We start from the raw sequence: 27396 nt of genomic DNA, 5'->3' as shown, positions 1-27396 counted from the left end.
CAGCATCTTGATCTTGAACTTCAAGCCTCCAGGTTCATGAGAAAATTCATCTCAGTTGTTTAAGTCACCCAGCCTGTGGTACGGTTGTTATGGCAGCCCAAGCAGACTAACACAGGGGAAAAAAATTAATAATAATAAATATAAATAATAATAAGGGGGAAGGTTTGTTTAGGATGCTGAACCTAGATTTCTCTTCATAATTTTGCAAAGGTCTGGCTCTAGTGGTGTAAAGGGAGAGGGGAGGAACGTGACAGTGGTGGATTTATCACACAACAAGACACTGGCTCTCACCTGGCCAGCTCATGCACCTCCCCAGTCCCCGTTTGCTGTTCCCCATTCCCTGGATCTCTGGGGCTGGCTGTCAGACTACGGCAAATACTCTGCCTCCAGCAAAAGCAATTGTTTGAGTTGGGAGCCCTCTGCCTTCACCTTGGATCACTTTATAGACCTCTCAAAGGTTTGCTTAGTTTTTAAACATCCCAGTTTAGATAACTAAAGTTCTGTGGTGGGAGGTGTGGGTTTTGTTCTTCTGTTTTGTTTTGTTTTGTTTTGTTTTTTTTCCTTCTGATTTATGCCAGGATCAAAAGCAGCTTCCCTGGGACTTCCCTGGTGGTGCAGTGGTTTAGAATCCGCCTGCCAATGCAGGGGACATGGGTTCGAATCCTGGTCCGGGAAGATCCCACATGCTGCAGAGTAACTAAGCCCGTGCGCCACAACTACTGAGCCTGCGCTCTAGAGCCCACGAGCCACAACTGCTGAGCCTGCGTGCCACAGCTACTGAAGCCCACACGCCTAGAGCCTGTGCTCCGCAACAAGAGAAGCCACCGCAATGAGAAGCCCGCACACTGCAACGAAGAGCGGCCCTCGCTCGCCTCAACTAGAGAAAGCCCACGTGCAGCAATGAAGACCCAACACAGCCAAAAATAAAAATAAATAAATAAATGTATAGAGTCTTTCCTGTGGTTATCGACCCATTGAGAGCCGCTCTGCAGCCAAAGGCCTCGCTGTGCTCCAGGGAATGCCTGGGATTAGGGAGGATTCCGCAAGAGGCTTGAAGAGCTGCACGCGGGCGTGGGGACGTTGCATCTCTCTTTGCAAGCACATAATGGCCCCAAAGTGGTGGATCGCTCACAAATTCGTTCCCCCCTCCTTTCATTTCTAACCTTAGCGGGAGAACTGCATTAATTACTTAAACAGTTGAGCGACTCAGAGGCTTCTTTTCAGCTGCAACGCTCACGTGGCTGCCTCTTTTATGGCCGGCAGGTCCCTGATGCCAAGGGTGGGCGACGGAAGGAGGCCTTGCTAGGAGCACTTGTTTAAACAAGGCCAATTTCAAGCCTACTTTGCATGCGAATACTTACAAGAGCATCCCGCTCGTTCCTTAAAATTAGATGGAATAAAGACACTTTGGAGGGATATGGCTTGGTTTGTTTCCAATCTTTTCCTCTTATGGCTAAAACTAGTTTCTCCAGATCATGCTTTGGTTTTGCTGTGTTGAGAGTTTATATCACAAGGAAAATAACTTTGTTCTTCAGGACCAACAGCTTAAAATGGGAACCATTTAATTTATTTTGGGGCTTGGGGCGGTTTGTTTGTTTGGTTGGTTGGGTGGGGTTTTTTTGGCCTAGAGGAGGCTTCTGGGCGTGGAGTCTTAACTGGACTGCCAGGGTATTCCTGGGAACCATTTAATGTTGTTGTTCTTGTTTTAAATTTATTTAGAATAGTGTCTTTTAAATGCGTCTCTTAAAACCATTTGCCTTGGAAATGTTATGTTTATGTGCACAATTCCAGGCTCCCTGGGCTTCTTTCTTCATTATCAGGGTATCTTGCTTGCAGAGACCTGCAGGAGGTAAATGTGGTCTTAGCATTTCTGTGTCTGGTCAGGTACCTGCCATACACACGGTAAGCACTCATTAAATAATTTCTTTGGTGAATTATTTATGGTGTGGTCGCATTAATCTTTTATCTTAGACTAATTCACACTCTAAAATGTTGGTTTGGCCATTTTTGTAAATCATTTTCACAAATAGGTGTTTCCTCTGGATTCATTGGGTTATTAGCAGTTCAACCAAAAAGTGTTACCACGTGCTAGATGACGTTCTTCTCTGGTTAACTTAGTTTTTTTATTAATTTAATATCCATGAATGTTACCAAGATTGCCAGTCTACATATAGTTCTTCTGGTAACAATTCTCAAACTCTAAAGAATGGTGAAAAAAGCACAGCTTTGTTGTTGTTGTTGGGTTTTTTTTTTGGTCTCTGGAGCTCAAAAAGATTTTTATGGTTGAAATGAAAGATGGCAAGCAGCCCTATTTACAGTAGCCAAGATATGGAAGGAACCTAATTGTCCATCAACAGATGAATGGGTAAAGAAAATGTTGTACATATACACAATGGAATACTACTCAGCCATAAAAAAGGATGAAATAATGCCATTTGCAACAACATGGATGGACCCAGAGATTATCATACTAAGTGAAGTAAGTCAGAAAGAGAAAAACAAATATCATATATCACTTTTATGTGTAATCTAAAAAATAAAACAAACTAGTGAATATAACAAACAAGAAACAGACTCACAGATATAGAGACCAAACTAATGGTTACCACTGGGGAGAGGGAGGGGAGAGGCAACATAGGGATAAGGGATTAAGAGGCACAAACTACTATGTATAAAATAAACAAGCTACAAGGATACTTTGTACAGCACAGGGGAAATAGCCAATATTTTATAACTATAAATAGAACATAACCTTTAAAATTGTGAATCACTGTGTTTTACGCCTAAAACTTACATAATGTTGTAATCAACTCTACCTCAATAAAAAATAATTCTTTAAAAAACCCAGAAAAATAAAGGGATGGTAAGAGGGAACCACAGAGTGGACAAAAGGAGTCCTGGGGACTCCCCTTCGTTCTTTTACTCATACATCGACACAGGCAGTTATTGGGATTCAGCCCTGCCTTAAGAAGCCCACAGTCTAGGGATACAAATGAGCTAGTGATTACAGGGTAAAGTGATAATGATGGATGTTTTCATAGCTTATTTATTTATTTTGGCCATGCCGTGAGGCTTATAGGATCTTAGTTCCCCAACCAGGGATTGAACCCAGGCCCTTGGCAGTGAAAACCCAGAGTCCTAACCACTGGACCGCCAGGGAATTCTCACCTTTTTAATTTATTAAACGTCACCATCTGGTTGGCCCAGGAGCATCTTACAAATGACATGGGCTGTGGCAGACATTGGTTGGTACTCAGCTGAGCCAATTTTTTTTCCCTTTTCCATTATGGTTTTTTACAGGATATTGGATATAGTTTCTTGTGCTGTACAGTAGGACCTTATTGTTTATCCATTCTATATATAATAGTTTGCATCTGCTAATCCCAAACTCCCACTCCATCCTTCTCCCACACCCCTCTCCCTTGGCAACCACAAGTCTGTTCTCTATGTCTGTGAGTCTGTTTCTGTTTTGTAAATAAGTTCATTTGTGTCATATTTTAGATTCCACATATAAGTGAGATCATATGGTATTTGTCTTTCTCTTTCTGACCTACTTCACTTAGTATGATAATCTCTAGGTCCACCCATGTTGCTGCAAATGGCATTATTTCATTCTTTTTTGAGGCTGAGTAATTACTGCATTGTATATAGGTACCACATCTTCTTTATCCAGTCATCTGTTGATGGACACTTAGGTTGCTTCCATGTCTTGGCTACTGTGAATAGTGCCGCTATGAACATTGGGGTGCATGTGTCTTTCAGCTGAGCCAACCTTAAGCACCAGAGCCCTTGGTCCTGGTGGCCTCACCCCTTGTTCAGAGCAGGAGGCAGGTCAGCTGAGCCATGGTGCTGTAGGATGTGTGGTGACCAGGACTGGGTATACAGGAGCTACACAGCCTCCCACGGTGCCTTAGCCACACTCTCATGCCTGGCCTTGGCTAGGCTTCCAGGAACAGCTGTCTCCTTACCATTCTGAGAAAAAGAAAAAAAGGGAGGAGTGAGGCAGATTATCTAAAAGGTCATTAGCAAAAGCTTCTTCGTCCTTTGGAACAGTTCAGCCTTGATCAGTGCTGCGTGCTCGGTCACCAGTTATGTGGAAGAAGCACAGCCACGGCAGACAATGGAGGTGGGAAGAAAGCCAGCCCTTCTGGAAGGACTTCCAATGCTCAAAGACAAGAGTGGCCATACCGCCCCCCCCCCCCCCCGCAGGAACCCCACAGTTAGAGGCATTGAAGCCTTCCAGTAAATCCATCTTGGAAGGCAATTCATCTTGGCCAAGTCCCTGAATGGTAGGCCTATGGGAAGTTACAATTGTTGGTGCAGCAGTAAAGACCTGGCTTAAGCTGACTAGGACAGCCGTGGGCTTGTTATCTTAACCACAGACACTTTGTTCCACGCGAATGGTATCAGCTCTTCAGAAAACCTTTTGAGAGAATCAGGCGAATCAAGCCCAAGCTGCCCTCCCTCTCTGTGTGCCCTCCCTCTCTGTGTGCCCTCCCTCTCTGTGTGCCCTTGTCTGGTTTCCCGTGAAAGAAATGAAACCAGCAGCAGCATCAAGAGAAAAGACTCCACACGAGCTGCTTTTCTCCATCCCATGCCACTCCATCCTTCTCCCCGCTCCATCACCCTGAAGAAGTCTCCTTCTGGAATAAACTGCCTTTCATCCCTGTCACCTTCAATATGGCTCTAGAAATGTCCTTCTCTAGGACCTGTGGACCATCTCTTTGAAAGGTAATCGTCAGAGGAGACAACTTCTCTATCTCTCAGCCTCTGAGGGAGGGTAGAAGCCTAACATTAGAGAACACCTTGCTCCCAGTTGCAAAGCTAACTTCTGCCATAAAGACAGGAGAGGGACTTCCCTGGTGGCGCAGTGGTTAAGAATCCGCCTGCCAATGCAGTGGACACGGGTTCGAACCCTGGTCCAGGAAGATCCCACAGGCCACGGAACAACTAAGCCCGTGTGCCACAACTACTGAGCCTGCGCTCTAGAGCCCACAAGCCACAACTACTGAGCCTGCGTGCTGCAACTACTGAAGCCCACGCGCCTAGAGCCTGTGCTCTGCAACAAGAGAAGCCACCGCAATGAGAAGCCCACGCACCACAATGAAGAGTAGCCCCTGCTCACTGCAACTAGAGATAGCCCGTGTGCAGTAACGAAGACCCAATGCAGCCAGAAATAATAAATAAATTAAATATATAAAAAAAAAGACAGGAGAGGTTTATGAGCAAACACAGATGGCCTCTGACAGTGCCCTAACACCACCCAGTAGTTTTCCACTAGCTCACCCCAGCATTTAAAAACCCTTCCACCCTCTGATCCAGGGGAGTTAAGTTCAGACTGAGTTCTGGCCTGTCTCTCTTATGGCAATAGCCTTGAATGAAGCTTTCCTTGCCTGTTTAACTTTGCAGGGTGCAATCTTTGCTTTGACATGCCCCTGCTCACGCCTCCAAAAGCTTCTCATTCCATTGCAACAGTGGCTCTCAAACTAGTATGTTTCTGAATCACCTGGAGGGCTTGTTAGAAGTACAGTTGCTGAGACTTCCCTGGTGGTCCAGTGGTTAAGAATCCACCTTCCAATGCAGGGGATGTGGATTCAATCCCTGGTAGGGGAACTAACATCCCACGTGCCACAGGGCAACTAAGCCACGTGAGCCACAACTACTGAGCCCACGCACCACAACTAGAGAGCCTGCACGCTGCAACTACAGAGCCCATGCACTCTGGAGCCTGTGTGCCACGACTAGAGAGCCTGTGCACTGCAACTACTGAGCCCACACACCACAACTAGAGAGCCTGCACGCTGCAACTACAGAGCCCATGCACTCTGGAGCCTGTGTGCCACGACTAGAGAGCCTGTGCACTGCAACTACTGAGCCCACAAACCACAACTAGAGAGAGAAGCCCACGCACTGCAACAAAGAGCCTGTGCACCACAGCGAAAGATCCCTAGTGCCGCTGCAACTAAGACCCAATGCAGCCATAAATAAATAAATAAATAAATAAATAAATAAATAAATAAATAAATAAATAAATAAATATTTAAAAAAAAGAACACAGTTGCTAAAGCAGTAGGCCTGGGTCGGGGCTTGACATGTTCCAACAAGTTTCCAGATAAGACATGGCTGGTACAGAGACCATACTTTTTAGCTTGTTTTTTGCACAGACTATCTTAACCCTCTAAGGGCCCTGGAGCTCATGGTGGCCCCAGTATACTGTCCTGTAATAAGGTCATTTCCAGAGTTGATGGAGATGTTTTCTTTCCCACAATCTTCTCCCTCTCTCTCTTTTTAATACTTGTTCCCCCTGTACTCTCTGGCTTTTCCCCCTCCCTTTCCTTCCCTCTCCTTCGACTCCCAGGTCACAGTAATTCTCTTCCAATTAGCCTTCCCCTTCTGGAAAAAAAAAAAAAAAAGTAGCCTGTTGCTCCTTAGGATAGCCGTTAATCTTTCCACGTTTGAGGCTATAGTTGTTTTTGGTTGTTTTTTAACCAACAAATCCTTCTTGGAGCCCCCTTGGCACTTTGCTTCCCTGGGGATGGGGGAGGGGGCTTCCCTCATACTCCCTGGTTACCTAGCAACTTGTCTCCTTTCTGACAAGTCACCGCCCCTGCGGAGAAGCCAGCTGATGTGCACACAACAAAGGGAACGTGACACCACTGCTCCACTTCCCCTCTTCGAAGGCCTCCCTGTTCATTAGCGCTGTGATAAGTGACTTGCTATGAGCAGGCCCCACTGACGCCCTCTTTGATTAAGCCAGCCGCACTGCCCCTCCCAGGGATCCTGGAGTGATGGCAGCTTGTCAAGTTCCCGAGATGCTGCGTAGGTACTGGGAATTTCAGATTTAATCCCTAATTATATCCAGCCCATCACCTTTGTAACAGGAGCCATAATAGCCTTTTCATTGTTGTCTTCAAGTCGGTGGGGCCGTGTGGAAAACTATATCCATATTCATGCCCGTGTTTCCTACCTATTGCTACTACATCCTCTCTCCTTACACTTCAGAATGAAAGGGGCTTTGCTTTTCTCCTGCAAAAGCCTTTATGAAAGAAGCTGTTTGTTCTATACCCTTCAAGCCCCCGCCCCCATCATCTTTGTTTCTTCTTTACACATTGATGAATTAACCGCTTTGGGCCCAGGGTTGGTAACTGATTTTCATTTATCACAGAAGACAGAGGTGCCCCCAGGTAGCGCTTGTAGAGTGGAAAGTTGGTTGATCCTGGACCAACTGAGGAAAGAGGGTTTCTCAATCTCACTTTCTGTAATCCTGAAAAAGACAGTAGAATAGGGAAAAAAAGGACAAAGATAGAAAGAGAAAAAACAAATTCCACTCTAAAAAAAAAGACATTCATAGCAGTAACACTTGTAACAGAGAAAAGTGGTAAATTACCCAGATGTCCAATAGATGAATGCCCATACAGTCAGTATAGTAACACAACAGAAGATTATTAGATTGATTTTATAAATGGTAGGCTATTTATATGGGTCATACCAGTCTTAGAGATAAATATATATTACATATTTAAATATGCATAATGCATGCCACATTTAAAGATATGTGATGTGTTCATATACACAGTAATTCAGGGGAAAAGAATCCAAGAGAGTTTGAACAACTGGTTAGATACATGCAAAAACACATGTAACTTTTCAGAAAAATTAGACGAATATGTGAAAAGATATGAAGGCACAGTCCAATTCCGTAGCCAATAGCCACATGTAGCTAATGGAGTGGAGTACTGGAAATGCAGTACTAGTGGCTAGTGTAGTACAAATGGCTAGTCTGAGCTGACATGTGTCATAAGTGTAAAACTGGATTCAGACTTAATATGAAAAAATATATAAAATAGCTCATCAAAAATTTTATGTTCATTACCTGTTGAAATGGTTGTATTTTTAAAACACTGGGTTAAATAACATATTATTAAAATGAATTCCGGGCTTCCCTGGTGGTGCAGCGCTTAAGAATCCGCCTGCTAATGCAGGGGACACAGGTTCGAGCCCTGGTCAGGGAAGATCCCACATGCCGTGGAGCAACTAAGCCCGCGTGCCACAACTACTGCAGCCTGAGCGCCTAGAGCCTGTGCTCCACAACAAGAGAAGCCACCGCAATGAGAAACCCGCGCACCGCAACGAAGAGTAGTCCCCACTCACCGCAACTAGAGAAAGCCCGCGCACAGCAACAAAGACCCAACACAGCCAAAAGTAAATAAAATAAATAAATTTTAAAAATAATAATAATTAAAAAAATAATAAAATAAATAAAATGAATTCCACTTGTTTCTGTCTACTTAATGTGGTTACCAGAAAATTTTAAATTACATATGTGGCTCACATTTGTGGCTTGCCTTATATTTCTATTGGACAATGCTAAGTTTAGAGTTTATTAGGTCCTCTTTCTATAAAATTGCTAAATTTCTTGTTCTGTTTATATTTATAAGGTGTATGAAGTCTGGAATAGAAGGAATTTGAAAGCAATATTTCCACAAAGACCAGTTCTACAGCTGGCTTTCTACATTCTATACTAGACTTTAGGCAGATAATGGAAATTGTGACTTCCCTGGGAGGATAGAAGGAGGCCTGGAGAGGAAAGGAGGAAGGCCACCTACTTCAGAGGTGATAGGGTCATTGAGACAACTAAATGTTGGAAATACAAGTAGGTGGTCTCCTTCTAAGATGTCACTTGTCATTTTGGAGAAGGCTTCCTTCCCAAACAAGCTCTTTCCTGTGAGCCTGTCCGCTTGACCTCTTGGAGTTGAGAAATGTCTTTCTATCCACTGTCCTCAGAGGAAGAACATATTCATTAAGCTACGAGTCAACTACATAACTTGGTGTGCAATTCATGTTTTTTGTCATTTATGTGTTTGATTTCATTGTTAGAATTCTTTACTTCTGGACAGTTTGTTGACCACAGATTTTAATGGGAGAAGGGGGGTTTGGGGGTGGTGAGCAGAGCACCACTGGTGCTGGAGATGTGACCGAGGCATGGGAATGCCCCAGGGAATGGGGACACGGCAGAGAAATGAGACACTTACCTACCTAACCAAACTTTAGCTACAACAACTCATGGGTGTGTGACCAGGATGTTCTAGTGGCCAGAATTGTCCGAGCATGTGCTCTAACTAACCATTTGGGAGTGGAGATGATAGACAAAACTAAGCGTATTCTGCATTTCAGAGACTGTCCCAGAGGGGACAGCACCCCTCCCTGATTTATGGGGACTGATTTAACAATAGGAGTAACGTTATCCAAGGGGCTGATTGAATCAGCCCAAACACCACCCCCCCAGGGGGGACAGCACCTATGTATGCAACTGTGTATAGAATATGGGTACACAAAGCAACTTTGTGTACACAATATATTATATACACAACTGTGTATATAATGTGTGTCTGCAAAGGAATTTGTGTACACAATGCATATGCACAACTGTATACATACTATGTGTCCATAAAAAAATTTGAGTACACAATGTTTATACACAACAGTGTACATACTATTTCCACAAAGGAACTTTGGGTACACAATGCATATACACAACTGAGTACTCCAGGGGGATGCCAGAGCCACCCCTCGGGGATACCCTGCCCCCACCCCCCACGGGGAACAGCACCCCTCCTGGGCTGGGCCCCCATTGGTTCAATCTGCCCTCTTAAATATGGTGACACTAATTAAAGTAATCATCCTCTTTAATGGGTGTCAGGAGACTTACGAAGGCAGATTGATTTAATGGGACTCAGGAAACCTAAGGTGTTTGGTTGGTTTAATGAAAGTCAGGAGATTTAAGAAGAACAATTGATTTAAAGGGGTTAACAATATTTAAGTGAGCTGATTTAATCAATGGGAGTCACGGATACAATGGGCCTGATTGAATCATTGGTAGCTCCACCATTTAAGGGCACTGATTGAATCAAGGCAATCACGTGATTTAAGGGGGCTTATTGTTTTAAGGGCTGTTGGGGGATTAAGAAGGGCGATTGATTTAATGGGGTTCAGGAGAATTAAGAAGGCAGAATGACTTAATGAGTGTCTAGAGAGTTAAGAAGGCAGATTGATTTGGGGGGTCAGGAAACCTAAGGAGTTTGATTGGAATAATGAGTGTCAGGAGATTTAAGGAGGATGATTGATTTAATGGGGGTTGGGATGTTTAACAGGGCTGATTTAATCAATTGGAGTCATGTGATTTGGGGGCTGTTTAATACATGGGAGTCACGTGATAAAAGGGTTCTGAATAATCCTTTTATTCAGGCCTGATCCTACTGGTGGCTGCCTTGGGGGCCACGTTCATTAACATGGATGGAAAAATGCCCCCCAAAGTAATCCATGGTCACAGAATCTCATTAAACTTGGAAGAACTACTTTTTTCTCCAAGAGAAAAAAAATCAAAGTATAACATTTCTTCTTAAGAAAAAGAATTTGTTATTCAACTGCTACATCCCACCTGTTCAATAAATATTCGCTGAACTTCACAGGTACCATTCAGCCATTAAATAAATACTAAGCCCTCACTATGTAGAAGATTGTGTAGTTGAGATCCTAGACTTTAAAGACTGCCTGGATTCGAATCCTGTCTCTACTACTTCCTATCGGGATGACCCTGGGCAAATTATTTAATCTCTCTGAGCCTCTTTCTTCATCTATAAAGTGGAATAAAAGAATAGTGTTGTTGTGACAATTACATGAGTTAATACAATTCAATGAGCTTTAAAATACATGAAAAATACTTAATACATGAAAAACACGGGCACAGAGTGGATGATGTATAAGTATTTGCTGCTATATGCTGGCCAGTGTGCGATAGGAATAACAAAGATAAGCACAACACAATATTGGCCCTCAAGGGTATTCCATCTGATGGCCTGTGAAACACATTGTTTCATTTAACCTTCATAATCAGCCCATGAGTTGGTATTGTTAATCTGAGACTCAGGCAGACTAAATTACCTGCCTGAGTGCACACAAATAATAAATGACAGGTGTGATTTAGAACTGGTTATTCTGACCCTAAATCCAGGGCTCTTTGCTCAATAGTATGCTGTCTTTCTAGTCTTTCAGAGGCAAAGTCTTAGCTCAGCCCATGAAGCAGAGGCTCTACCCCCAATAGCATTACAGAGATACTTTCTTTGCAGCAATATTAGGGTGTCTGGGGAACCAAGCAACAGAAAGTCCTGACTGAATTTGGCTTACACATTAAAAAAAATTAATTATCTCACATTTTTAAAAACCTCAATGTAGGTTGCTTCCCGGTTTGATGGTTTCATGATATCATGAAGGACCCAGGTTCACTCCATCTCTCTGCTCTCACTGTCAAGGAGAATGGGATGACCATGACTGGCTCAGCAAAATGATGATCTATCCGCCCCAGATAGGACATAGGGTGACCTTCACAGAGCATATTAGGGTGGACACTACCACAGAATCAGCTTCTGCTGTTGGTTGCCTAGGCTGTCAACAGTGTCTGCTACAAGTGACACCAAGTGTCATCAAGTAGCATTCCTTTTACAACTAATAGAGTCCTCATCTCAATTTAGAAGGAAAATCCAAAATCAAAGTAGATTATAGATAAGTTAAATGGGGGTGTCTGCCATAGTGATGAGAATTTTAGTTTTGCCAAAACCCTTTATATTTTGAGAGCTTGGTTGTGGTTATGAGAACATCTAAGTTGTTCTAACCAGCTCAAATTTATAAAAACATTATTTGTGGACTTCCCTGGTGGTGCAGTGGTTAGGAATCTGCCTGCCAATACAGGGGACATGGCTTCGAGCCCTGGTCTGGGAAGATCCCACATGCCACGGAGCAACTAAGCCCGTGCGCCACACCTACTGAGTCCACGTGCTGCAACTACTGAAGCCCGCATGCCTCGAGCCCGTGCTCTGCAACAACAGAAGCCACCGCAGTGAGAAGCCCGCACACCACAAGGAAGAGCAGCCCCTGCTCGCCGCAACTAGAGAAAGCCGGCGCACAGCAACAAAGACCTAGCCAAAAATTAAAAAAACAAAAACAAAAAAACCATTATTTGTGACTTTTAGGGAAGTGCTTTTTTTTTTTTAAACCACAAAAAAGAGGGTAGAACAGCAAGGACCTACTGTATAGCACAGGGAACTATATTCAATATCTTGTAATAACCTATAATGGAAAAGAATCTGAAAAAGAATAGAGAGATATATATATATGTATAACTGAATCACTTTGCTATTCACTTGAAACTAACAGGCCATTGTAAATCAACCATACTTCAATTTTTTAAAAATTAAAAATTTAAAAAAGAGGGTAGAAGATAGTACAATATTCAAAGCAATGTGTAGTAACCAAAGGGAAATGTAATCTTCCCTAGGAGACAAGATTTTATAGCATTCCTGGATCTTTTTTGTATCTGATTGTTGAGGTCTTGACAGCTTTTCAATTGAGGAATACGGTCATGTCTGTTAAACTAATTGTAGCTCTTCACTCCACTATATAATTTTACATTTCAGCTTCAAATAGAATGGCTTCAATAAACATAAAGCAGACTGACACATCCCAGATTTCTGCAGTTTACTTTACACCAAGAAATTACATTTAGAGATTTCCAGACACATGCTATAAACGAAAATTCAACAGGAAGTTTCTTTCACTTCCTCTAAATCTGACCTACATTTCAAAAATATATGAGTGGGCTACAACCAGGAACTTCTCTTGCTGTCATTATTCATGCTGTGTTTTCTGAAGTATTTTTTTTCTTCTCAGTGACTCTAGTGGCCGTTGAGGGAACTGTAGACCTCGGGAGTCTATGCAGCCCTATGTGAAATGGCAAATGTTATCAATAGGGATGGCCAGATGATATAGCTCTGAGCTACCTACATCCATCAGATTAACCAGAAAAGTCAGACCTCTGTACTCTTTTCGCGGAATAGTTGAAACCTATGGCTTTTTCAGTTATCTAACCTTAGATATTTTTAATGTGAGCAGCCATTTGATTGCTACATCTTTCCCAACTCTATGCCACCCACCTATCTACTCCCACCTATCTACTCTAAAGGAATCGGTGTGGTGATGAATTAGATCCAGTTTGTGTACATTGCTAGCTTTTTAGAGAATGGTGCTATATAAATTCAAGACCTTGTTAAAAATGAGCTAAAGCCCATAACATACCAACTTACATATATTTTATTGTACTCTAGGCTGCAATATAGACACAGAACAGTCCCACACCTCCTCTACCTGCCATCGTAAGAGTTCTGGAATTCAGTTCAGGGGTCTGGTGTGGCCCCTAGATGGATGTGTGTGTCTTTGTGCCTGGAAAAATATGTGCTTCATAGAAGCCTTTCTTTCCATTTTAGAGTGACATCCATCAGATAGCTGGATAAGATGCTTACAGCAGAGCAACTGCTGTCCTCTGCATCCAGGTAAAATGCCAGGAGACGTGGAGGAAAGCGGGCAGCCCAGTTAAGTAATAATGTGTTAATTCAGTTTAAAGATCTGAAGCTACAAGCAACTGGGTACAGAGTGAGGAAGTTTTAGGCACTTCAATCTTTAGCCTGGATTTAAAAGTCAAATGCCTCGAGGGATCAGACAGATAACATAAATTGTCAAGTGGCTTTAGCCAATAGGAAGTGATAAGAACTGGGGTAAGTTTTTTTTTTTTTTACTGTTCCATCACCTTTTATTACAATCCTACCCTTGTGTTCCAGAATGAATGGCTATTTAATACACAACCCAAAGCACTCCTAAAATTGATCTTAACCTTCCCATTTCTTTCTCAGTATATTAAATCAAAAGGAAAAAAATCTTCCAAAAAAAGTCACCAGGTTTAGTACATCCCAGGAAGAGCACCTTTACTAAACAACAGGAGACAAAACATGTCAGGAATCTGACCAAATGCACAAAACAGCAGGCGAGATTCCTGATAGGAAGGAATGACTCCCAGTGGAACATAAATAGATCCCCTCAAAGTACATATATTTCACATGAGTGTGTACATATATATGTAATATATTAAAAGAAATGTGGTTTCTACCACAAGAAGTTAGGGCATTCAAATTTTAAAAATTAAAAAAATTTTTTTGAACAGAAACACACAAAAAACACTGCATATCCAAATAAAACATGCCCCCTAGTTACTACATACGATCTTAAGTATCAATAGAAGAACATCCAGGGAGATGGTTGGTTTCTAAGGTGTTGGATGTTTCTGCTTAAAAGCCAAATAGCCAGACTCGACTTCAAATAGGTACAAAGTATTGCATGTGTTGAAACTAATACTTGGTCTTGGGTTAAATAACACATTGTCTGGGTATTTTCTCCCACAGGGCTCATCACATAACAACAACAGCAACAAAAGTAACAATAACAATCACTGATACTCATATAGTCCTTACTGTGTGCCAGGCACTTTTCTAAGCACTTTACATATATTAATTCATTTTTAATACACAAAACAACTTTCTAAAGTAGATACTACTATTATTCCATCTGACACATAAGGAAACAAAGGCCCAGAGTCAGGCTGTTAGGAAGTGGTAGAAGTTGGATTTGAACCAGGATAGAAGTTCACTCAATACTTCTCTACTAAACTCAATATGATTTGAGCTTCAGAAGGATTTCAGTGGCTTACTCCTGACCTGGAGATCGTAGTTATACCAATCCAATCACTTCATTGATTCAAAGTTTGAACTTCAAACTTTTCTTTAAAACACTTTTCAGGGACTTCCCTGGAGATCCAGTGGTTAAGACTCCACGCTCCCAATGCAGGGGGCACGGGTTCAATCCCTGGTGGAGGAACTAAGATCCTGCATGCTACACAGCGTGGCCAAAAAGTAAAAAATTAAAAAAATAAAAAATAAACACTTTTCATAGCAAGAAGTGTATTTTACCTCTTCATCCAGTACACACATATGTGATGCAACACTCACCCTCACAGCACACAATGCACTCTGGTCTGTTCGATTCTTTTCTGTTCTGTATCATTTTTGAAAAGTGCTCAACACAAACAATTAGATTGATTTCTGCAATTTGGAAATTACTAATAAAAGGATCTTTTCTCAGCCCAAATCCATATATGGTCAAATATTGATTGACATGGATGTACAGAAAAAAAAAATCCTTATGAAAATTCTTGCCACTGCCTTGATTTTCACCTCCCAAAGATAGACATCAGCATACCAGCCAAAGAGTGAATTAGTGTCACTCTTTGCAAGCACAAACGCCTCTTTCACAATTGTTATAGTCAAAAAACAATTAGTGCACACACATACAGCACAAAAGTTAAACGATTTGTCTCTGCAGCTTAATCTTACATTACTATCCTCTATTCGAATACTGCCCAGTATATATCTAAGGCTCCTGAATAAAGAGAATCCACTCTTTCTTTTCTTCCCTTGGTTTCTTTCCTTCCTTCCTCCCTCCCTCCCTCCCTCCCTTCCTTCCTTCCTTCCTCCCTCCCTCCCTCCCTTCCTTCCTTCCTTCCTCCTTCCCTCCCTCCCTTCCTTCCTTCCTCCCTCCCTCCCTCCCTTCCTTCCTCCCTCCCTCCCTCCCTTCCTTCCTCCCTCCCTCCCTTCCTTCCTCCCTCCCTCCCTCCCTTCCTTCCTTCCTTCTTCCCTCCCTCCCTCCCTTCCCTTTTTCCTTTCTTGCCTTCCTCTTTCCTTTTCTCATCCTTTAATTCAACACACAAGTATCGAGCATCACCAAGACAAGGCACACACTCCGGCCTCATGGAATTTACAATCCCATGAAGGATTGAAACAAACTGGATACTCAGCCCAGACATGTGTGTGTGGATGCAGTTTAATTCCTTCTTCTTTTGTGATAAGTGACCTACCGAAATATTTCTCAAATGCAGTTCAATAAATATTTTATGTTAAGACACCAGGCATCTAAAGTGAAAATGAAAACAAACAACCCTCAGTACTTCTCATGTATTGTGCTGTTTTCACTGGAAAATGTTTGCTTGACAACCAAAGCCAGAGAGGAAACAGGTGTTTGGTTTTATTTTTCAGTAGCTTCTCTCCTGGTTCTCTATGTCAGTTGCCTGTGATGTGTATCTTGCCCCTGAGTTTTATAGATGTCCTTGCGATTGAGTCAACATACGTACATAAATCAGAAATACTGGTATGGGGGGGAGAATTCTGTTTTCATCTAATGTCCAAATAATTGAGGCTGAGCTATACGTTATTAGTTACACTTTCCAGTAACTTGATAATCTAAGTATGAGTCCTCTGCTGGATGAAAATTCCAAGGAGCCTACAGATGGTATAGTAAATACAATATCACCCTCTAGATAAGCGGTGGCAGATATTATTCTGGTTTAAATTTCACTGAGAAATGTTCACAAGTATAGAAAGAAAGGGTTGGATAGGAATCCAAAGAACTCCCTCATTTCCTTGAATCTGTGCTCAACGCCACCCTCTCAGTGAAGCCCATACACCCACTCCTGGCCCCCATTACCTTTGCTCTATTTCTTTTTTTTTCATTGTACTTAATACCTTCCAACATACTTTATGATTGATTGACTTATTTAATATGTTTAGTATGTTAATTGTTGGTTTTTTATGTCTTGGCCCCCACTGGAAGGTAATCTCTAATAGGACAGAAAGTTTATCTGTTTGTTCATTGATATATACTAAGCCCAATAAATGAACAAACACCTACTGATCAACTGATTGGATAAATTAAAGGAAGAATGCATCTATTGATTATTTATTATAATCCATAATGCAAAGTGTGGGCTTTGGAATCAAATTGCCTGTGTTCAACCCCCAGCAACTCTATTTTTTTTTTTGGCTGTACCGTGCAGCTTGCAGGATCTTAGTTCCCCTACCAGGGATCGAACCTGGGCACCTGGCAGTAAGAGCACTGAGTCCTAACCACTGGACTGCCAGGGAATTCACTCCCAGCAATTCTATTTATTAACTGTTAGCCTAGAGCAAGTTACTTATTACTCCCGGTTTCCTCAACAATAATATCGGTAAGATAATAGTAATGCCTAGATCCCAAAGATGGTGTCGGAGTTAATCAGGATAATTTTCCCTATCAAGAATGTGCTAAATCCTCAACAAATGTTAGTTATTATTAGTGTGCACCTGGCATCTACACACACTGTATCTCATTCTAATACAGGATCCTGACACTGTACCTGTGGAGTTCCCCCAAGAATCATACAAAAACTCTTGGCCAATCTGAATATAACCCCCAATTGGAGGATCCTTGCTAAAACCCAAAGAGTCAAAGAACAGTCTTAGAAAAACAATGAATTTTGCTGGAAAATAGGAGGTATTGATTTTTCTTCCCTCCAAATAGCAACGAATGAATCGACTAATCATTTTCCCTGTATGCTACCACCCCAAATCAGGAGTTCCAAATTCCTGTAGAGACTGACAGAAATAAGATCGTGAATACAAGGATAAATTTTCTTAAAATAAAAATAAGTTGGGGCTTCCCTGGTGGCGAATTGGTTGAGAATCTGCCTGCCAATGCAGGGGACACAGGTTCGAGCCCTGGTCTGGGAAGATCCCACATGCCACGGAGCAACTAGGTCCGTGAGCCACAACTACTGAGCCTGTGCGTCTGGAGCCTGTGCTCCGCAACAAGAGAGGCCGTGATAGTGAGAGGCCCGCGCACCACGATGAAGAGTGGCCCCCGCTCACCGCAACTAGAGAAAGCCCTCGCACAGAAACGAAGACCCAACACAGCCAAAAATAAATTAATTAATTAATTTAAAAAAAACAAAACAAAAAACCACCCACCTTTAAAAAAAAAAAAAGTTGATCAAGAGCACATTCCAGGACTTCCCTGGTGGCGCAGTAGTTAAGAATCTGCCTGCCAATTCAGGGGACACGGGTTGAAGTCCTGGTCCAGGAAGATCCCACATGTCGTGGAGCAACTAAGCCCGTGTGCCACAACAACTGAGCCTGCACTCCAGAGCCTGCGAGCCAAAACTACTGAGCCGCATGCCACAACTACTGAAGCTCGTGTGCCTAGAGCCCATGCTCTGCAACAAGAGAAGCCACCGCAATGAGAAGCCCACGCATGGTAAGGAAAAGTAGCCCCCACTCGCCACAAATAGAGAAAGCCCACGTGCAGCAACAAAGACCCAACGCAGCCAAATAAATAAATAAATAAATAAATATTTTTTAAAAAGAGCACATTCCAGAAGTACTGTCCTTGAACGTCTCTATTTAAACAATTGATGAGAAAGTCACATGCACCCAGCCATTTTCATTCCCAATGGGCCAACACGTAGAGTACCAAATCCAAGTAGTGTTGCCAACTAAGAACATACTGAGTTCCAGGGGCAAATAAAATGTAAAGATTATAATCATTTATTAGCATGCTTAAGTGTCAGAAGTAAGAATTTATATTTTATTTTCTGTTGCCCATATTTAAAATTGCACATTAAACAGTCTAAATTCAGGGTTACCAGATAAATAACCTGCCCCAGTGCTTTAAAATTTGTGTATAAAATATGAACATGAGCCATTATCCTGGTGTTTTACTGCAGTCCCTACATCTACTTACCAAGAATTGGCTCCTCTGAGCGTGTGGTAGACCGTCCTGTGTTCCCCCGGGAGTGTGGATTATTGTGGCTTTGCAAAAGGTCAGCCTAGGGAAAAGGATACACACACTTTGACCCAGGAATCACATTTCTAGAATTTATTCTAGACATGTAATCTGAGATAGGCTCAATGAACTGCTCACAAGAATGTTCACTGGAACATTATGTATTGTAATTTGAAAATGGAGACAAACTATGTCTCAAAATTAGAGATTACATAGAATAGTGGTATATATCTGAGGTTATTCCAGAGGTCAGAAAACTGTTGCCCATGGACCAAATCCAGCCTGCCTGTTTTTGTAAATAAGGTTTTAGTGGAGCACAGACGCGCCCACTCATTTATATATTATCTATGGCTGCTTTTACTACAACAGCAGCGTCAAGTAGTTGTGGTAGAAACTGTTATGTATTCATTTCCTGTTGCTTCTGTAACAAATGACCACAAACGAGTGGCTTAAACCATACAAATTTATTCTCTTACAGTTCTGAAAGTCAGAAGTCCTAAAATCAAGGTGTCGGCAGGACAGCATTCCTTCTGGAGGCCTTCGAGGAGAATCTGTTTCCTTGCCTTTTCCAGCTTCTAGAGGTCATCTGTATTCCCTGGTTCATGGTCCCCTCTGCCATATTCAAAGCAAGAAGGGTAGCATTTTATCATCTCTCTCTCTGACTCTGACCCTTCTGTATCCCTCTTATAAGGGCCCTTATGATTTCATTGAGTCCACCCAGATAATCCAGGATAATCTCCCATCTCAAGATCCTTAATTTAATCACAACTGCTAAATCTCTTTTGCCATAGAAAGTAACATAGTCACAGGTTCTGGTGACTAGGATGTGGACCTCTCAGTGTCCAGTCTACCACACCATGTAACCCACAAAGCCTTCAATATTTACTCTCTGGTCCTTTAGGAAAAAGTTTGCTGACCCCTGCTTTAGACCATTGGACTGGAGGATGAGAACAGCAGCTTGTGGCCTGAGGGGGCAACTTCTCTGCCACGTGACCGCAAGAGGGCTGCCCTCTAAGCCAGCTCTATGATGAGGGACCTACAGATTCAGTCCTCTTTAGAAACACAACTGCAATTATCCATGAAAAACCTGAAAAATACACAGAGCATTAGAAGAAAATCTAAATTTCCAAATCTATTTTTCCAAAATTCCAAGAAAGAAGAATCTTTTCTTGGCTATATGGTACTTTCTTTTTTTGACTTTGACACCTATTTTTTCTCCCTGACTCCCATTCTTTCTTACCAATGGAACCTCAATTTTTAACCAGGCAGCAATGTACCCAGTTAAAAATATCCATCGCTCCAGCCTCCCTTGCAACTAGAGATTACCCTGTGACTCATTTTGATCAATGAGATAAAAGCAGAAATCTGCTGAATGGAGCTTCTTGGGAATACTACTGTTTTCACAACTAAAAAAAAAAAAAAGAAAAGAGAAAAAGCACAGACTCACCTAGTTCATCCTTATAGCCCTTCACTGTTTTCTTCTATGTCCAGCATAGAACACAGATGTGGTCATGGAGGTGGAACAGCCATTCAATGAAGAAGACAAGCACCAGGTCTGATGATGGTATAATAGGAAGCTGGAAGGGTCCTGGGTCCTTGGCAACATGCATAAGCAGCTACACAAGCCCCGGACTGACCACCTCCAGATGGTTACATCAGAAAAATGAGCCACTCTTTGGCTTAGCCACTGTGGTCAGTATTCTTTTTTACATGCAAAGATAATCCTAGCAATTACAACATGATATGATGTATATCAAAGCTCCAGCAACATGATGTCTATCTGTGTGCTATTCCGTCACTCTGCTCTAACGAGAGTGGATCTACTCCATATGTGGGGTGGGAAAACGATGGATAGAACACAGGTCTTTTTCATGTAGTTAATTCTAACATCCCTTCATGGTAAAAAAAAAAACCAAAACACACACACACACACAAAACCTCAAACTAGAAATAGAAGGAAACTTCCTCAATCTAACAAAAGGAATCTATGGAAAACCCACAGCTAACATTATACTTAGTGGTGAAAAGCTAAATGCTTTCCCTCTAAGATCAGGAACAAGGCAAGGATATTTGTTCTTGCCACTTCTATTCAACATTGTACTGTAGGTTCTAGCCAGGGCAATTAGGCAAGAAAATGCGATAAAAGTTGGAAAAGAAGTAAAACTATCCCTCTTTGCAGATGACATAATCTTTTATATAATAAATCCTAAATAATCCATCAAAAAAACTATTAGAGGGCTTCCCTGGTGGTGCAGTGGTTGACAGTCTGCCTGCCAATGCAGGGGACACGGGTTCGAGCCCTGGTCCGGGAAGATCCCACATGCCGCGGAGCAACTGGGCCCGTGAGCCACAACTACTGAGCCTGCGCGTCTGGAGCCTGTGCTCTGCAACAAGAGAGGCTGCGATAGTGAGAAGCCCACACATCGCAATGAAGAGTGGCCCCCGCTTGCCGCAACTAGAGAAAGCCCTCGCACAGAAACGAAGACCCAACACAGCCAAAGATAAATAAAATAAATAAATTTAAAAAAAAACCAAAAACACAAACTTAAAAAAAAAAAAGCTATTAGAGTTAATAAACAAATTCAGTAAGATGTCAGGATACAATATCAATATACAAAAATCAATTGTATTTCTATATACTAACAATGAACAATCCAAAAGTGAAATTAAGAAAACAATTCCATTTACAATAGCTTTAAAAAGAAGAAAATATTGATGAATAAATTTAATAAAAGAAACGTAAGCACTGCAAGCTACAAAGCAGCACTGAAGGACATTTTAAAAGACCTAAATAAATGGAAAAACTTCCTGAGTTCATGGATTGGAAGATAACGTCGTTAAGATGAAAACACTCCCCAAATTGATCTATGGACTCAATACAATTTTTATCAAAATCTCAGCTGCCTTCTTGTACAGAAATGAATGGACAAGCTGGTCCTAAAATTCATATAGAAATGCAAGGGACCCAGAATAACCAAAGCAATCCTGAAAAATAAGAACAAAGTTGGATGAGTCAGAGTTCTCAATTTTAAAACTTATTACAAAGAAACAATCATCAAGACTGTGGTACTGGCATAAGGAAAGACATATAGATCAAGGAAATGGAATTGAGAGTCCAGATTTAAAATCAAAGTCTAAATAGCAACCACAGGGTTGGAAAATTCTGATGAGGACCAGCCACTGGGATGAGATGGTGCAACTAAGAGTCAAGTTCCAAAGTGAGACGAACATGTGACTCTCGTAACTGGAGTCACCTGTCTGCTCCCAGGCTAAGGGAAGGCCGGGCTTCCAATTATAGTCCTCCCACCCAAGAAGAAAAGATGATTACAGATAAGAAGACCAGAATACTGTTAAGAAAATTTATTCTAGGCTGCCCCTAGATTCTAGGCTGTTCCTATTGATTTCCACGGAGTAAAAGAGTGAAAAAGGATATTCTTGAAGAGGTGAGGGTTTCCCAGACACCTCATTTTGGAGTTTCACCATTAAATATATATCTGGGCTTCTTTACATTTTTTTCTCAGTTCTGGCGCTTCTCTGCTTCACTTGTTCCCAAACCTTTTGCCACACTCTTTATTCTATATGCCCTGTCCCTCCCCCAACATCTTTACTACTGCCAAACTCTCTCTCTCTCTCTTTCTCACACACATACACACACACACGCATGCACATTCATCCTGCATTCTTATCACAGCAGCAAACAGTACATTAACTGCATGGATTTTAGATTTAGACTGATCTGTTTTGAATTCAAGTTTTGCTTTTTATTGACTTGTGCCCATCAGGCATATACCTAAACTCTAAGCCCGTTTCCTTGTCCATAAAATAGAGATAATACAAGGGGCTCATAGGGGCTTTGTGACGTTAAAATGTAGTGTACTGGGAGTTCCCAGTGGTTAGGATTCCAGGCTTTCACTGCCATGGCCCAGGTTCAGTCCCTGGTCAGGGAACTTAAATCCCACAAGCCCCATGGGGCGGCCAAAAAAAAAAATTGGGGTGCATGTAAGATATTTAGCCCAGAACCTGGCACTCTGTAAATTCTCACTTAATGGCATACAATAGCTGTACCTATGGCAGCTTCCTAACCAGTAGAGATGTTTGTAAAAAGAGACTCCTCTGGGGCTGGTTTCATTCTGCTGAAGATCAGACTGGCTTACCCACAGGATGGCAAAAATTATATCTGCAAAAAAATAATCCCTTGTTATGGTAGAAATTTTCCTAGACATAATCTCTCCAATGTCCATGTACCAACCTGTCTTCAGACGCTCTTAATAAAAATACATGGTTCTATCAAATCTGTTGCTTTTTAAAAGGGGGATTTTCAGGCTTACATATAAAATTATTAAGGAGTAGAGAAATGTACACTGTGAAAGAGATAATAGAGGCAGGATTTAACTTGGAAAAAAGGAAGGCAGAGTGTGTGAAATTAATAGCTGTCTTCAATAAGGATATTAAAAGCTATTAGGATGAGTATAGTGGTCAGCTCTGTTCCATTGCCACTAAGACAGAAATGAATTATGAGGCTTAACTGTGGCATTTAAAGTAGAGATTTACCCAACTCTGGATTACTTAGAAAAAGGAATCAAGGAATGGACACTGCAAACCAGTTTATAATGGAAAAAAAATGTCTATGAAGTGAAGTCATTGACACGTATTAAGGGAATGTCTTTATGAAGACAACCATTGACTGTTTTGTGGATTTCTTTTCCCCCTGCTGCATTCATTTATTGCACAATTGACTGGACCAGATGACAGATTATTTTTGGCAATTTTTTTCACTAAGGCATCTTAATTAGCTTTTATCACAGTTCGAAAAAAAAAACCCAGGCCATCCTTGGACTGGTCCGTAGACCTTTGTCAGTCAGAGGAGCACCGTTTCTAAAGTCCTGGCTCCAGGATTTCTCACCTTCAAAACCCTACTCCACGCAGGCTCCTGTCTTCCAGTGAAGATTTTGGCTCTTGATCTAAGCTCCTCTCTCCACTCTGAAACCTGTCAGCATCTTGGGTGACCTCAAGATCCACCATGATAACCAGCACTCTTCACTTCATGGTTATACCCTTGACCTTGTAACACCAGATCCACGCCTCCTCGGAAATCATACCTAAAACAGTAATTTCTTACTCTTCTAACTAGCTTCCTTAATTACTGCCCAGGTAACATCTATTTGACCTCTGCAGCCCCGCCTTGTTTATCTTCTCTTTTTTTTCCCACCCTTCTTGACTCAACTCTCCTTATCTCCAGGGTGACTGCTGCAAACCTCCACCTGCAATCCTGTCGCTTCCTCTGCACCCTCAGCAGATCACCACACATTGCTCCCTCCAGAAAAAAAGTAGATGCCGCCAGAAAAGAGCATCTATAACGTGTGCCACCGAATCGTCACACCCGCCTTCTTCCACCTTCCGCCTTTCCTCTGGTTACAGCGGACACGTTACCCTCATCCATCCTATCCTCCTGGACCCTGAATCCCTCCTCTACCACCTTCTCAGGAACAGATTGGCTCCGCTTTCAATATTCAGTCTCTCCTTTTCTACAGACTCTTCCCATCAGCATTTAAATATACTCATTTTCTCTCATCTTAAAAAATAAAATCAAAACTCTCCCTCAGTCGGCACTTCTAATCTGTCTCCTTAGTCTCCGTGAAAGACCTGTCTGCTTTCTGTATCCACACGCCTTGCTCACCCCACTCCGGCTGGCCTCAGGCTCCCAAGGCACCAAAATAGCTTTCACCCCCACTGACCCAGATAAAACTGTTTTGCAGTAAACTTTGGTTCTTTCTTGACCTCCAGGCAACGTCTGCCCCTGCAGACGACGCCCTGCTCTCTCACTTCCTGTGACACCTGTGCTCTCTTGGTCTCCTGTCTTCCCTCTCTCTCTCCCCTCCTTTCCAGTCTCCTTTCGAGACCCCTCCACAAATGATGTGTTTTGTTTTGTGTTTACTCCTAGCGTTCTGTCCGAGGCGCTCTGCTCTTTTCACTCTTCAAGCTCTCCCTGGATGAACTTGTTTACCCTCAAGACGTCATTTACTATCTAAAGTCTAAAGATGCTCAAGATTTTTCATCTAGTCTAGATCTTTCTTCTGAGCTCCGGGTAGCCGACTGACCAGTGGACACCTCCCCTCAGATCTATCTCTTACAAATCCCTCAAGCTCATCATGTCCCAAGCTGGACTCATTATTATCCTTCCTTCCTCCCAACTCACGGCTCTGGCAGGTTGCTCCCCTGCCAGGAACTCAGGTGTTATTCTTGAAGTCTCCCTCTCTTGACTCCTCACATCCAATCAGTAGTCAAGTCTTCCAGTTGTCCATTCCAAAAAGCTGTCCATCTAACTCCGTCTCTCCATCCTCACTGCCATTTCTGGTCCAGGCACCAGCCCTTACTTAGGGTGGTATAGCAAAACCCTCCTGACTGGTCCCCCAGGTTCCTGTCTTCACTCTTGCAAACAGCTTTGACTGACCTAAGATGTTCATCAGATTGTGTCCCGCACCTGTTCCCCTTCCTCTGAATTCCTCTAAGATTTCCCACGGCCCCTGAGATAAAAAGCAGACCCTCAGACATGGCTCCCAGGGCCCTCACTTCTCTGCCTGTTCCCTTGCTCCACACAGCTCACCCCAGAGACAGCCCTCCAATACTCCTCTCCTTCCCCCAACGAGTCTAGCTCTTACTGAGCCTCGAGTCTCAGCTTAAACGGCACTTTCTCAGGAGGTGATGAGGCCTTCAATGATGGGTTGAATAGTGCCTTCCCTCCCCGCTCCAAACATAAAAAAGCTATTCCCCATCCTAATTCCAGGAACCTGTAACTCTTACCCTATATGGCAAAAGATGTGGTTAAGCTAAGGATCTCCAGATTTTCCTAGATCATTCAGGGTGGGGCGGGGCATTGGGCTACCATAACAAGATTCCACAGACTGGGGGGCTTAAACAACCGAAATTTATTTTCTCATGGTCCTGGAGGCTAGAAGTCCAAGATCAAGATTCTGGCAGGGTTGGTTTCCGGTGAGACCTCTCCTTGCAGATGGCTGAATTCTCACTGTCATCGCATGGTCTTTCCTCGGGGGGCGGGGGGGAGAGAGAGGGAGATCTGATGTCTCCTTCTCTTCTTTTAAGGCTGCCAGTCCTATTGAATTGGCCTCACCATTATGACCTCATTTAACCTTGTTCCCTTAAAGGCTCTATCTCCATGTACGGAAATATGGTCACGTTGGGGTTAGGGCTTCAACACGTGGATTTGAGGGGCACGCCATTCAGTCCGCAACGGGCCCTAAATGCAATTACATGGATCCTTATAATGTAGACACACAGAGGAGAAGATACACAGAGAAGAGGAGACGCTAATGTGCCCCAAGAGGCAGAGATTGGGGTGATGCCGCCACAAACCAAGGGATGCCTGGAGCCCCAAGAAGAGGTACAGACAGGAGCAGATTCTCCCCAAGAGCCTTGGGAAAGAGGGTGGCCCTACCAGCACCTAGTTTCTGCTTCTGGCTTCCTGAACTGCGAGAGAATGGCTTTTCGTTGTTTTAAGCCACTCAGCTTGTGATAATCTGTTACAGAAGCAACAGGAAAGGAGTACACTTCGGTGACCTCAGAGACAAGGTGGGGCTGCCTGCTCCCTGCTCCCACAGCTCCTGTCTGCCCTTTTCATCACCCACATCACACTGAATTGTAAGCGTTTGTTTAGAGTCAGTCTTCTCTTCTAGGCTACGGGTTCAAGAGGGAAGAGATTGCCTTTCTTGTCCACCACTGCTCCCCAGGGCATAGTACATAGTACATGCTCAATAAACATCTATGAGATGGATGAGTCAATGAGCTGGTATTGAGAATTTCTTGGCTGGGAGAGTTGATAAGTAATAGACTGAGCTATGAAAACAAGCTAGGGAAGTGGTTCCTTATAGGAGGTATTCTCAGTCCTCTGAAATAATTAGGTAACGTCTTGTCTAGAGACCCCAGAATGACCTTTCAGGAGTTTCTAGCCCCTCGACAGCTGTGACCCAGTGGTTTGCAATTTTCCTAGCAACTTGAGCTTTGGTGCCCTCTGGTGACAGAAGTGAATTGTCTCATTGTAAGTCTGTCAAGATTGACACAAATCTAGTTACCTGCTGCTGTATGCGATTTTCTCATGAAGAAATTGAATTTTCTCCTTACCGTTAAATCAACTGGAAAAAAAAAAAAAAAGAAATCAACTGGAATGATGTATTTAACCATGAAGTCGATAAAAGTTACATAAACCACATAACCTCCAAAGCCTTTGCAGGTGTCACCTTGAGTTTTGTTTTGAATATTAAGATTTCCCTGTGAAATACAAAATTTCAGATTGCGTTTACATTTTCTCCTCAAATAGCCATGTTGTTTATGGTCGACTTTAATATTATTTGGAAAACTGACACCGTATTGTAAGTGGCTGCTTATGATAACTAAGACTTAAGTGCTTTCCACAGCCCTTAAACCTTTATTGAGATTGAAAATCAAGTTGCTATTTTTTTACAAACCACATACATAAAAAGATGCCTGTGTGCTGTTTGTAAATGAGAAGTTACGGGTCTGGCTGCCTGTCTGTAAACAGACTTACTTTTCATCTCCTGATCTTGTAAAAATGCTGACAGCTACACAGTCTTCCAATTTTAAATTCTGTGTGAGTTGCAATGGCAGACAGTTCCACATAGCAACCGCGTGTATGACTATGCTTAGCTTCACGTCAAAGATGTGTTTTCCAAAGTGCCATTTGAAGATAATTTGGGAGGACAAAGTAAATACATTTTTTTTCTCACCGATTACATCATCATTTTAGCGATAACTTACCATCATTTCTGATGATTTTCCAAGGGTCACGCTGACCTGTTAACATTTGAGTTTGAAGTGTTTCTGACCTCAACC

General features: G+C 42.4%; 1 long non-coding RNA gene across 4 annotated transcripts; it reads right to left on the bottom strand.

Annotated features, from left to right (window-relative positions):
- LOC103002710 (uncharacterized) lies at positions 1-27396 on the bottom strand. Of its 4 annotated transcripts, XR_009008388.1 has the most exons (8): positions 27322-27396; positions 26619-26678; positions 19008-19143; positions 18490-18574; positions 6871-7264; positions 3809-3972; positions 1362-1840; positions 1-106 (listed from the first exon to the last, which is right to left on the bottom strand). It is a non-coding gene; the product is annotated as an uncharacterized LOC103002710 (long non-coding RNA). The 4 variants fall into 4 exon arrangements; XR_009008389.1 differs by lacking the exon at positions 3809-3972; XR_009008387.1 differs by lacking the exons at positions 1362-1840; positions 3809-3972.

The sequence above is a fragment of the Balaenoptera acutorostrata genome, chromosome 5 (assembly GCF_949987535.1).
Source record: "Balaenoptera acutorostrata chromosome 5, mBalAcu1.1, whole genome shotgun sequence".
NCBI lineage: Eukaryota > Metazoa > Chordata > Mammalia > Artiodactyla > Balaenopteridae > Balaenoptera > Balaenoptera acutorostrata.
The sequence above is the reverse complement of the archived record's forward strand: the minus strand, read 5'-3'. Positions and strand labels throughout refer to the sequence as shown.